Source organism: Panicum virgatum, chromosome 8N (genome assembly GCF_016808335.1).
Source record: "Panicum virgatum strain AP13 chromosome 8N, P.virgatum_v5, whole genome shotgun sequence".
In the NCBI taxonomy this organism is placed as follows: Eukaryota; Viridiplantae; Streptophyta; class Magnoliopsida; order Poales; family Poaceae; genus Panicum; species Panicum virgatum.
The window spans coordinates 35,919,492-35,931,436 of NC_053152.1; the positions used below are offsets into that span (position 1 = coordinate 35,919,492).

The 11,945-nt window shown below is 48.2% G+C and overlaps 1 pseudogene; it reads right to left on the bottom strand.

The window, feature by feature from the left end:
- Window positions 1–7,202: 7,202 nt before the first annotated feature.
- On the bottom strand, window positions 7,203–8,286 carry LOC120686940 (annotated as a pseudogene).
- Between the last annotated feature and the right edge of the window lie 3,659 nt (window positions 8,287–11,945).

An 11,945-nucleotide genomic window follows, 5' to 3' on the forward strand; every position in this document is an offset into this window, starting at 1 on the left:
TCAAGCGCCGTCGATGTGCTGATCGGAGTCGGCTGAGGAGACAGGTCACTCATGTCGAACTTCCGCAGCAAGTCTCTAGTGTACTTGGCTTGATGGACAAAAGTGCCCTGAGGAGTTTGCTTGATCTGCAGCCCGAGGAAGAACTGCAGCTCACCCATCATGCTCATCTCGAACTCCCTGGACATCTGCTCAGAAAACTTGGAGACAAGAGCGTGAGAAGAGCCACCAAAGATAATATCATCCACGTATATCTGAACTAAAAGAAAATCAGTGCCAGATCACATGAGGAACAAAGTTTTATCCACACATCGCATTTTAAAACCCTGAGCCAGCAAAAATGTTTTCAATCAATCATACCAAGCTCTGGGTGCCTGTTTCAAACCATAAAGAGCTTTCTGAAGTTTATAAACACGGTTTGGAAACTTGGGATTTTCGAAACCAGGGGGTTGCTTCACATAAACCTCTTCTTCAATAAAACCATTCAAGAAGGCAGATTTAACGTCTATTTGGAAAACTTTAAAACCCTTGGAAGCAGCAAATGCAAGAAAGATTCGAATAGCTTCCAAACGAGCAACAGGGGCAACAGTCTCCTCAAAATTAATACCCTCTTTTTGGCAAAACCCCTGGGCTACAAGACGAGCCATGTTTCGAACAACCAAACCATCCTCACCCTGCTTGTTTTTGAAAACCCACTTCATTCCTATGGGATTACAAGCAGGTGGAGGCTCGACTAAAACCCAAACTTGGTTTCTTTCAAAATTTTCAAGTTCCTCATGCATGGCATTGACCCAATTAGAATAAAAAAGAGCGTGTCCAATATCTTTGGGCTCAAAAGAGGCAACAAACGCTGAATGAGCAAAGCCAGCGATACTTGTTACCTTGGACCTGGTGACTCGCTCGTTGAGATCACCTAGCATCTGTTGAGGTGGATGGCGGCACTGAATGTGTCGCGGTGCTTCCCTTGTCAAAGTCGCCTCCTCCTCAACCAAAGCTGGTGTCTCCTCAGGTGCATCTGGTGAAGCCTGAGTCACCTGCTCGACCGACCCCCGGGAAGTAGACATAGTCGGGTCGGGGCCGTCGTCATCGTCTGAGCTCGTGGCGGAAGCAACTGGGTGCACAGCACGCGTGGTAGCCTCAAGGTCGCCCTCCACAGCTTCTTCCTCCTCATCTTCAAAGATGGAGGTGCCGAGCTCATCATCTCCTGCAACTTCAAAGACAGAAGAATTGCACAGTGCAGTCTCGTCGAAAGTGACTTCACAAGTCTCTCTGACGATGTTAGTATCAATAACTAGCACACGGTACGCTCTAGAGTGAGAAACATAACCGAGAAAAATGCCGTCAGACGAGCGAGACTCAAACTTATCAAGATTTCCATCTTTCAGCACAAAGCACCGGCAACCGAAGACTCTAAGATGATCAACACGGGGCTGGCATCCAAATCGCAACTCATAAGAAGTCTTGTGCATGAAGGCACTTAAGAAAATGCGGTTGGACACATAACAAGTAGTGTTAACTGCCTCAGCCCAGTATTTGCGAGGAGTCATATGCTCATCGAGCATCGTCCTCGCCATCTCAACCAACGTCCGATTCTTCTGCTATACAACTCCATTCTGTTGTGGAGTGTAGGGAGAAGAATACTGGTGTTCAAGCCCTTAATCACTGCAAAAGGCGTCAAAACGAGCGTTTTTGAATTCTGTGCCATTATCACTGCGAATCACTCGCATGGCCTGGGGTAGCTCATTTTTCAACCTCAAGATCAAGTCTCGAACAAACTTGAAAGCCTCATCCTTGGTTCTCATGAAAAAGACCCAAGAATAGCGAGAGAAGTCATCCACGTTCACAAGAACGTACCACTTCCCACCAACAGACATCACCCTAGAAGGACTAACTGTGTCCATGTGTAGCAACTCTCCAGGGTGAGCGGTCATCACCTGATTAACAGGCGGGTGTGAAGTAGCAATCATCTTCCCGTGGCGACACGGATGGAAAACAAGGTCCTTTTCAAACTTCAATTTGGGCAATCCTCGGATCAGGCCAAGTGAGCTAAGTCTCGACAACAAATCGAAGCTCAAATATCCAAGTCTCCTATGCCACTTCCACAAATCAGAAGAAGGACCAGCCAACAAACAATGAGAAGGGCAAAGAGGAGTTCCAGAGAAGTCAACCAAGAAAACCCGATCGCGAGGTGTAATCCGGCAAACCAAATCTCCTCTGGAATACAAAACACGCAAACAACCCTCCTTGAAGCGAACCTCAAACCCCTCATCAAGAAGTTGCGAAACAGAAAGCAAATTGAACCCAAGGTTCGAAACCAAAGCAACCTCTCTCAGGGTAAAGCGATCAGAAACTCGAACAGCGCCAAGTCCACGTACCTTTCCTCTTCCATTATCCCCGAACACAATGTACTCCTTTGAGCGCATCGGGGTGAGGCTGGAGAACCATTTGTCATTCCCGGTCATATGGCGCGAACAACCGGAGTCCATGATCCACCTGTTCTCCAAGCCTCCGACCTGCACATCAGTAGTGAGACAAAGGGTGAGCAAATGTCACAACACTGGGGTTAGCAAAGTGAGAAGCAAACCAGTGTCGAGCCATTTGCTCTACAGAAGGGTTAGCAAAACCAAGCAAAGCGTATCCATCATTCCGTCTACCGCGTGACTGATGAACACCACCGCGAAGAAAGCGTGGTGCATCGTAACCTACTCCAAAGCCTCGGTCCCGTGGTCCATAGCCGTACTGAAAACGACCAGGCACACGACCGGCAAAGAGACCACCCGCTGGAGCATGGTAACCACCACCGTCTCCCTGACCTCCACCTACACGGCGCGCCCTAGCATCTTGCCTACCACCATGCTAAGAAAGACCATGCACCCGAGCAGAGTACATGTCCGCGTTCCGACTCTCCTGCTCTCGTCTCACAGCCCGCTTCCTCCTGAAGCAAAACTCCTCCAGGTGACCTTCCCTATCACAGAACTCGCAGTGGTACCTCACCTCACGCTTGGGAGGTGGAGGCCTAGCCTGCAGACGAGGAGGAGTAGCCCCCTTCTTCTGGGCAACCTGGGCTGCAGCAGCAGGGAGCGTGTCGAGGGGATTCCTCAGCTCATTGGGTTTAGGAACCCAAACCTGCTTCTGCGGAGGTGCTTTCGGTGTTTCTTTAAGCACACCATCAGCGGGGTCAACAAGTGTAGGCTGCATGCTCGTGCTAGCAGTGTTTCCAGCAGCCTTGCCAATCTTACCATACAGCCTATCAAAGTCTGACTTCGTGTATGTGTAACCAACCCCAAACCCATCACCACGCTTGAACTACTTAATCATCATGCCCAACTGCGGCTCACTGCTAGAAACCCAACTCAGAATTGCCCTAAGATAGGTATTCTCATTCTCTAAGTTGATTTTTTCTACCGCAAGACTATCCAGATCAGCAATCAAACCAGGGCAAACAGAGCAGTCAATAGGTGGGCTAGACTCTACGACCTTAGTCTTCCCAAAAGACTCGATCAAAGCGTTCTTCTTATCTAGCTCCGACCTAAGCGTGGAACAAAGCTTACAAGCACCAAGCAAAACTGGCCTAGACTTCATCTCCTCTAGCTCACACACAACAGTAGCAAACTTGGACTGCAACGAAGCTAGATCGGACTTAAAGATAGGACACTCATCACATTCAAGCACATCGCTAATAATTGGAGCGTCCTTAACCAGTTCTAGTTCATGCTTGGCCTTAGCGAGCTCATGAGACACGTCAGCAAGCGAAGTCTTAGCAACATCTAAGTTCGCGACGTTCTCATCATGCTTGGCACGGAGAGCAACAAGATCGTTCATGTGAGATATGCAGCCAGCGCACTCATCCTCACTAGATTTCTCCCTAGCACAAGCCAGCTCAGCCCTAAGCTTTCTACGCTCTCTAGCTGCTTCCTTAAGCAGCCTTTTCTGGTTGTCGAGAGCGGCGTACAACTCCCTAACCTCTGTATCGAGCAGGTCAATCGTGGAGTTTACCTCTGAATCACTCTCGGATCCAGGAGAAGAGTCAGCATGTGTCGGTGTAGCACGTCCACCTGAAGACGCACGTGCACCATCGGCTTCGCCCGCCATGGTGCAGAAACCCTTGCGCCGACCGGCCGCCAAGCAAAGGCCGATGAAGCCGGTGGCTTCCTTGTCCCGCTTCTTCTTCTTCTTGTCATCGTCGTCGGAGGTCGGTGAAGAAGAGCGGTCGGTGTCGGAGCTCTTGTCGAGGTCGCTGAGCTGCGCCAGGAAGGCCTTCTCCCGCTTCTTGGCCTTGTACTGGAAGCTCTTCTTGAGCGACTCCTTGTCGAAGCGTCCTCCCTGGTCCCGACTGCGGTGCTTGTGGCGCCGACGCTCCTTGTTGGAGCCTCCCTCGTCGCGGTCGTGGTGGCGGTAGTAGTCGAAGTGGTTGTTCTGGCCACCGCCGGACTTCTTGGTGCAATCGGCGATGAAGTGGTTCAGATCGCCGCAGTTGCAGCACCCGGGGTTCTTCTTCCTCTGCCTGTTGTGGTAGACGCGTTGGAACTTGCTGATGAGGAGGCACAAGTCGTCGTCGCCCAGCGTCTCTAGCTGCTCATCTGTAACAGAAGGCAAAGAGGCAAGAGAAAAGCCAAAAGCAGAGTTAGCGTTAGAGCTCGATCCACCTGTGCCAGTCACAAGAGCGATGCTCTTGGAAGGAGGGGCACCATTGAGCTTAGCTCGTGTCTGGTTATCCACCTCGGTGGCCTTGAGCTTACTGAAAAGCTCATTCACCGTCAGAGTCTCATAGCCAGCAGACTCAATGATGGTGTTCACCTTGAGATCCCACACAGAGCGATCAAGTGCGTAGAGCAACTTGAGGGCCTTCTCGTGCTCTGTGTACTCAAGGGTATCAGCAGATCTGTTCGCATTGACTTTGTTCACAATCGACTGAAAACGACTGAACATCAAGTCAATGCTCTCACCCGGCTCCTGTGTGAAGTTCTCGTATTCACGCCGCTGAGTCTCGAATAGTTTGGCCTTTACCTGAGGTGTGCCCTCATGGTAGTTCTCAAGGCACGTCCAAATCTTGTGGGCTTCCTGAAAACCCTGGACGTGTGAGAACTCCGCACGAGAAACGCCAGCGAACAAGGCATTGACAGCCTTGGCGTTAGCCTCGTGCTCAGTCACTTGAAGAGGCGTGACCCGAGCGGCAAGCACCACGTAAGTCTGGTTCTTGGTAATATCCCAGACCTCATCTCCCATGCTCTGCAAGAAGACTCTCATGCGAACCTTCCAGTAGGCATAGTCCTCGCCAGAAAACACCGGGATCTTCCCAAGACTCGCCATGGTCGCCAAGTGGTTTTCGAACCGGTTAAGGTACTGAAAACCTCAACCAAGCTCTGATACCAATTGAGGGACCGAAACTGGCGACCAGAGGGGGGGTGAATGGGAGCCGATCAAAATTTCTTCAAAATTTGAAACGTTGGCCTATGTCCCAAAATCACCGCAAGCCCTCGAACCTAGGTCAGCGAGAATAGCTATGGACAAGCTATCTCGAAGCAGAAGACCCAGGTCGCAGCGCGGAAGCAAAGGCGAGAGAAACTTCTCAAATCACAGCACAGCACACACAGACCGGTCTGACCGGTGCACTGGACCGGTCTGACTGGTCGGGCAATTCAAAACCAGACTGACCGGTCTGACCGGTCTCGCTCACCGGTCTGACCGGTGTCGTCCTGAAAACCCGCAAACAAACCTTCAAACCACGAATCTCGAGCAAACGAAGTCCAAATTCAATCAAACTTGGAGGAAAGCTTCGTAACTACCCCGAGAACATATCCCCAAAAGATCTCACCCAAAAGATTCACGGATCGAGAGAAATCGAGGAAAGATCAAAGAGGATTGGGGTTTTCTCAAGAACACAAATTCACCAATTCGTGAGAACCCATGATTCCAGGGGGTTTGGCACTAGGCTATATGCATAGGAATCATTCCAAAGAGTTAATCAAACCAAAAAATCAAGGGTTGTTCTCCTCCAAACAAGAAACACACCAAAAGAGGAGAATTGAACCCAAAACGCAAGAGAGAAGGGGAGGACGAGATGTTCAGCACACACAAGTGAATCTCAAACAAATTTCATCCATTAATCTCAGAGGAATTCACCTATACAAAGGCTAGAGCCATCCGCCCATCATCCACCCACTAGATTGAAGAGAATAGCTATAATCTAAACTCTATTTACGTTGGAGACCTTGACCCTAACCTGAGCAGGAGGAAGGGGGTAGGAAAAACTGAAAAGGACTCAAGAGACTCGAAGCCCTCCACCTGGAGAAGGGGGGGCTTTTATACCTGGCTACTGCGGCCAGACCGGTCAGACCGGTCGGGTCTGCAGCAGCCCGCTGTACAGACTCGATCGACGGCGGAGTTTCTTTCTTCGACTCGAAGTCTTTGCTGCGATGCCGCCACGTCGACGAAGTACCGGTCCGCGGTTTTGGAGGGTTCGCGAAACCCGGGTAGGTGGCCGGTTTTGAGAAAACTGCCAAAACCTCACGCGCGGGAAGATTCCCGCCTCCACGCCGTGGCCCTAGACGCCGTTCCCGCCTCGACCTTCTGACGGCCCTAGACGCCGCCCGACGCCCGTCTCCTCCTCGCCCGCAGCAAGGCCCTAGACGCCGTCGACACCCGTCGCCTCCGTCAGTCCCGAGATCGACGCCCGTGCCTCCACGACTTGGCATCTTCAACCGCCGTCCGCCTGCTTGGTTTTGTGGCGCAAACCAAGAAACCCGCCTTCCATCGCCGCTTGCGTCCTCGATCCAGGAGTGGACGCCACAGCTACCGCCCGGCACGAGCTCCTCCACGGCAACTCTCCGTCGACATTCGACGCCCGTGTACCTGCAATCCAAAGACCAAGCACACGATCACACCGCACGGTTGACAATTCACTCATCACAGACATGATAGAGTACTCTCGTTCCTCACTTGTTAGTCTCATTAACATTGCTGTGACTCTACCACCAAAATCACAATAATAATCTAATGCGCCATTATTGTACTGCTCTTACCACGCTAACTGCATCAAACACGTGACATCACGTTTCTATTCGTTTGATGCAGCCTTACTGGTAAAACTATAGCAGCTGAACACCCACAAATAAAAATATTTTAACACCCCGAAAACTTTTGGCAAATAAAAGGGATCTTATTAAAATTGCATCATGCAAGAGCCATACATCAGTGGTTGCAGTAGAACTGCTAGGCCACCCACCCAACATCACCGTCATCATTATTATCATTGGTACTACTAGTAGCAGTAGTACTAGTAAGTAATAGTAGTATCATCATTGTCGTCGTTATCGTAGTAATTTTGTTAAGGATAAACCTCAATTGCTGAGCGAATTTCAAGGCCTGATATAATTTCGTAGCCGCTAAATCCAGCTTCCTGGAATATTTTTTTCCACTCGTTCTCCCCTCGCTCAACTCCATTGATGTACATCATATACAGATCATACAAAGCATGTGTTTCCTTGGTGATTGGATCCTGTGGCCAGGAAGATCCCATTATACAGTCGATGATAATAATCTTTCCTCCATCTTCTCTTACCGGGATAGCAGCCTTGCATAGTCGCAGTATCTTGATGCAGTCGTCGTCACCCCAACAGTGCAGAACCCACTGTACACCATACAAATGTGAAGGTAAGAAAGAAACTTTACAGTTAGTAACAGTAGTATACAATGAATGAAAATACTTCAATGAGCTGGGCGTACCTTCAGTAAGACGGCATCGGCTGGTGGAATGAACTCCAACATATTACCGGAGACGAAATGCACAGGGCCATTGCATCGAGAAGCCTGGCTGACCACATGAGGGAGATCAAGAACGGTGCACTTGATATGTGGGAAAGCTCTACTGATGGCTGCCGACGCGGCACCGAGCGAGCCCGCCACCGACATCGACCAAGGAGCTTATACCAGAAAATATTTTGCCGCCAGATTCCCTGAGAATGATCTCCATAACGAGCTGGCTGTCTGCAACCATAGCCTCGTTGAACACGCTGTTATCCTCGGCATTCTTACTTGTCATCTCCCAGTGGTCGCAGCCATGGGCCATCTCAAAGAAAGACACAGACGGAGTCTGCACATCTTTGAACCATGAGTGCATGCCGAAAAACGAGGTTACCGTGAGAGGGCGTACCAAGAAGTGCAGCATTGGAGACATGCTGCACAGCTTGCCATCACCAGTAATGAGGAGGCGGGACATGGGGGTCTGCTTGTACACTACCTCTTCCCTACTAATGAGGCTACTTGTGGCTGAGGAGCCGTGGCCCGCGGATTCGATGTAGCGATGTAACGAACATGGCACCATTTATGCCATTTCGAGTGATTTTGGTGATCGTATGACAACACAATCAATGAGACTAATGGTTTTGCTAAGTGAACATTTCTAGATCACAGGGATGAAGTAAAAAGGCCATACAAACAAATACACGAAGAAAGAACTCAAAGAAACACTGAATTGGACGAGTTCTACTAAAACCAGTAGCACCGGAAGAACCGATGCCTATAGCATCGGTGCATCCGATGGTTGTCGGAAGATCTGACAGCCTAGCTTTGGTGTAGGACTGAGCACCTTTGGAGATCAAGTGAAGAAAGAAGTTAAGCACCGGTTGAACCGACGGCGTCAAGCTAGGCATCGGTGCATTGGATATACTATGTTCTAGAGACGATGTCAAGCACGCAGGAGCCAAGCCTTCAGCACACCGGTTGAACCGGTGGCCCATCGGAGCAAGAGTCGGTGTAATGACGTCAGCAAGGAGCAACGGCTATCTGCGGATCAAGTGTCACCGGAAGAACCGACGCCTAAGTATCGGTTCAACCGATGGTCCCTGAAGGTGCTGCGGCCGTGTCAGAGAAGCCAACGGCTAGTTCAGAACACAGAGTGATCGGAAGAACCGATGCACTATGCACTGGATGTTCCGATGCCTACGTAGAAAGCTGTTAACGGCTACAAACAGCTAGTTAGACTTGGAGGTCTATATATATGAACTCCCCCGGCCATTTGAAGTTTGGTGGAGTCCCAAAACATCTCATACACATCCAAGAACACCTCCAAGCCATCCAAGAGCATAAAGATCAAATCCTTAGTCCTTAGCACAAGCTTTGTGAGTGTTAGTGCTAGGTTAGCTCTTGAGCGAGTGAACAAGCAAGGTTTAGATCCTTGTGATGTGGTTCTAGAGTGAACCAACATTGTATCTTGGTGTGCATGCCATCCTTGGAGGCTTGGTGGCCCGCCGGCAAGTCAACGACCCTCTGCCTTGGTGTGGAACGGCGTCGACGATATTGTGCAGGGGACGGAGACCCCTCCTTCGTGGGCAATCTCCTTAGTGAAGATCGGGATCAAGGTGACCATGATTGTGTTCACGGAAGAGACTTGATTGCCGGGAAGCGATACTCTTAGTGAGTGCTTCAACAATGTGGACGTAGGGGCGCCTTTGTGGCAATCCGAACCACGGGATAAATCCTCGTGTCGAGAGTTCGCTTCCTCTCATCCCTCTTTTTTAGCTTCCGCATTTCATATTGCAACTTGTGTGCCTTTACTTTCTTAGTGTAGTATCTTGCTAGGATTGGCTATAGGTTGCAAAACTCTTTTGGGATGAGGGTTTCACACTAAGGTGAACCATAGTTGCACATCTAGATATCTTGATTTAGTTTAAGTTTTGTGCAAACTAGTTGGAGCCATATGTTAAGGTTTTAAGAGTGCCTATTCACCCCCTCCCCCTCTTGGGCTAGAGCACCCGATCACTTTCAATTGGTATCAGAGCCGGGACTCACTTCTATCACTAAGAAAGCCAATTCCATTGGCAAATTTATGTTTACCGGCTCTTTAGATCGGTAGGCTTCACCGCCTAGTGAGTTAGCTGTTAGGGGGAAAGGATGGATCCTTTTAGACCCGCTCCACGGTTCGACGGCACGGGCTTACAACGATGGAAGGTGTTAATGCAAGCCCATCTCCAAGCGACGGGACTAAACGTTTGGAGAGTTGTGAGTGAGGGCATAAAAAATAATGGTCAACAAGAGAAGCAATATGATGTCACCGCAAAATGCATAATCTTGTATTCTCTTAGTGTTAATGTGTTCAATCGTGTTTTTTTATGTGAAAATGCTAAAAAGCTATGGAAGACTATCATTGAGAACCATGAGGGCACGGAGGATGTTGCCAATGAAAAATATTATGTTCTCATTGATAAGCTTAATAGGTTTAAGCAACTTGATGATGAGAATGCCGAATCTATGTACTCATGTTTGAACACTTTTGTGAATGAGATAAATTCCTTAGGTGTGAAGCAAATTGAAGATTTAGAACTCATTCGCAAGATCCTTCACTCACTCCGAAGGCCAGACTATGATTTGGTGACAACAATTCTATATGAAAAAGATCTCAACACAATGACACCAAATCAAGTCCTCAATAAGGTGATTGCCCATGAGCTAAGCAATGACATCAAGGCAAAAGCGCCTTCTTCTTCACCAACGCATAGCGCTCTTGCATGCAAACAACTCAAGAAGTTGAAGAAGATGGCCATCAAAGGTAGCTCAAATGATGAGGAAGAAGAGGATGCAAGAAGCTCCTCAAATGATGAAAAGAGCCAATGAACCCCAACCTCTACAAGCAGGTAAAGAAGATGAACAAATGCTTGAAGGAAATTAATTCAATGGGGTATATGGTCTTCCTCAAAGATGGGCCTCACCATCAACTCATGAAGGTTGAGAAGAAGTTCAAGAAGAACAAGCAAAAAAAGGAGAAGAAGCCCAAGCATGAATCATATGCCGTATTTGGTGAATGGGTAAGCGGTGGTGAAGAATCAAGTGCAAGTTCAAGTGATGAATCAAACAAGAAATTCACCACCCGCATGGGATCATCATCCAACACTTGCTTCATGGCAAAAAGTATGGATAGCGATGTAAGTGATGATGACTCCGACTCTACTTCAATTGATGAACTTCTTGACTTAGTTCATGAGCACCAAAAAGTCATTAAGAAGCAATCAAAAGAAATTAAAAACCTTAATGCTCTCAAAGATTTAAATGCTTCTCTTGCTACAAATTTTAAAGATTTGATGTGAAAATTTAAATTGCTTAGCAAGGAGCATGAAGAACTCAAATTAAAATTTGAGAGCATTAATGATACTAATGACTCTTTGGAAATGGAGCAAACTATCTCTTGTGCAATTCCAATCTCTAGGGTAGATGCTTCAACTTTTTGCATTGATTTAATTGATGAATCTTGCTCTAACCCTTGCAATGAGAAATGCAATGAGAATGTTGTTGTAGAATCATGTGATGATCTCATTGCTAAGGAGAATGATGAGCTCAAGTAAGAAGTGGAAAGGCTCATGAAGGACATGTATAGATTGAAGGGCAAAGGCATAGAGAGCAATGTCCAACCTTCTCAAGATAACCGTGAAGACATGGTGAAGAAGCTTGAGAAGGGGTCCACCGTGACTTGCTTTAAGTGCCACAAAGAAGGTCACAAGTCCAACAAGTGTCCTCAACCCAAGAAGAAGCTTCCGGATGAGAAGAACAAGAAAAAGATCACAATCAAGAGTTCTCTCATCTACACCAAGCCCAACCGGAGGAACAAAAGCAATAGCACCTCCTATGTGATAAAAAAAAGACCAATGGCAAGGTGGTTGCTCAGAAGGTTGGGAAGAAGGAAAGGAGTTGGAACCACTCCATTTGGGTGCCCAAGGACATCATCACCAATATGAAGGGGCCTCAAATGGTGTGGGTTCCAAAGGAGCCTTGAAGCCCAAGAATGGCTTTCGGGGGATTTGGAGGCTTAGCTTACAAGTTGAAGTGAAGATTCAAGCCAAAGAAGCTAAGCTCAATACTTGGTCATTTGTTTCCCAAGTCCCCCATATTAAGGTAATGGTAGCTAGATTTCAATTCAAGCATCTTTTAGCTCCATTGCTTTTGCTAGGTTATGTGCA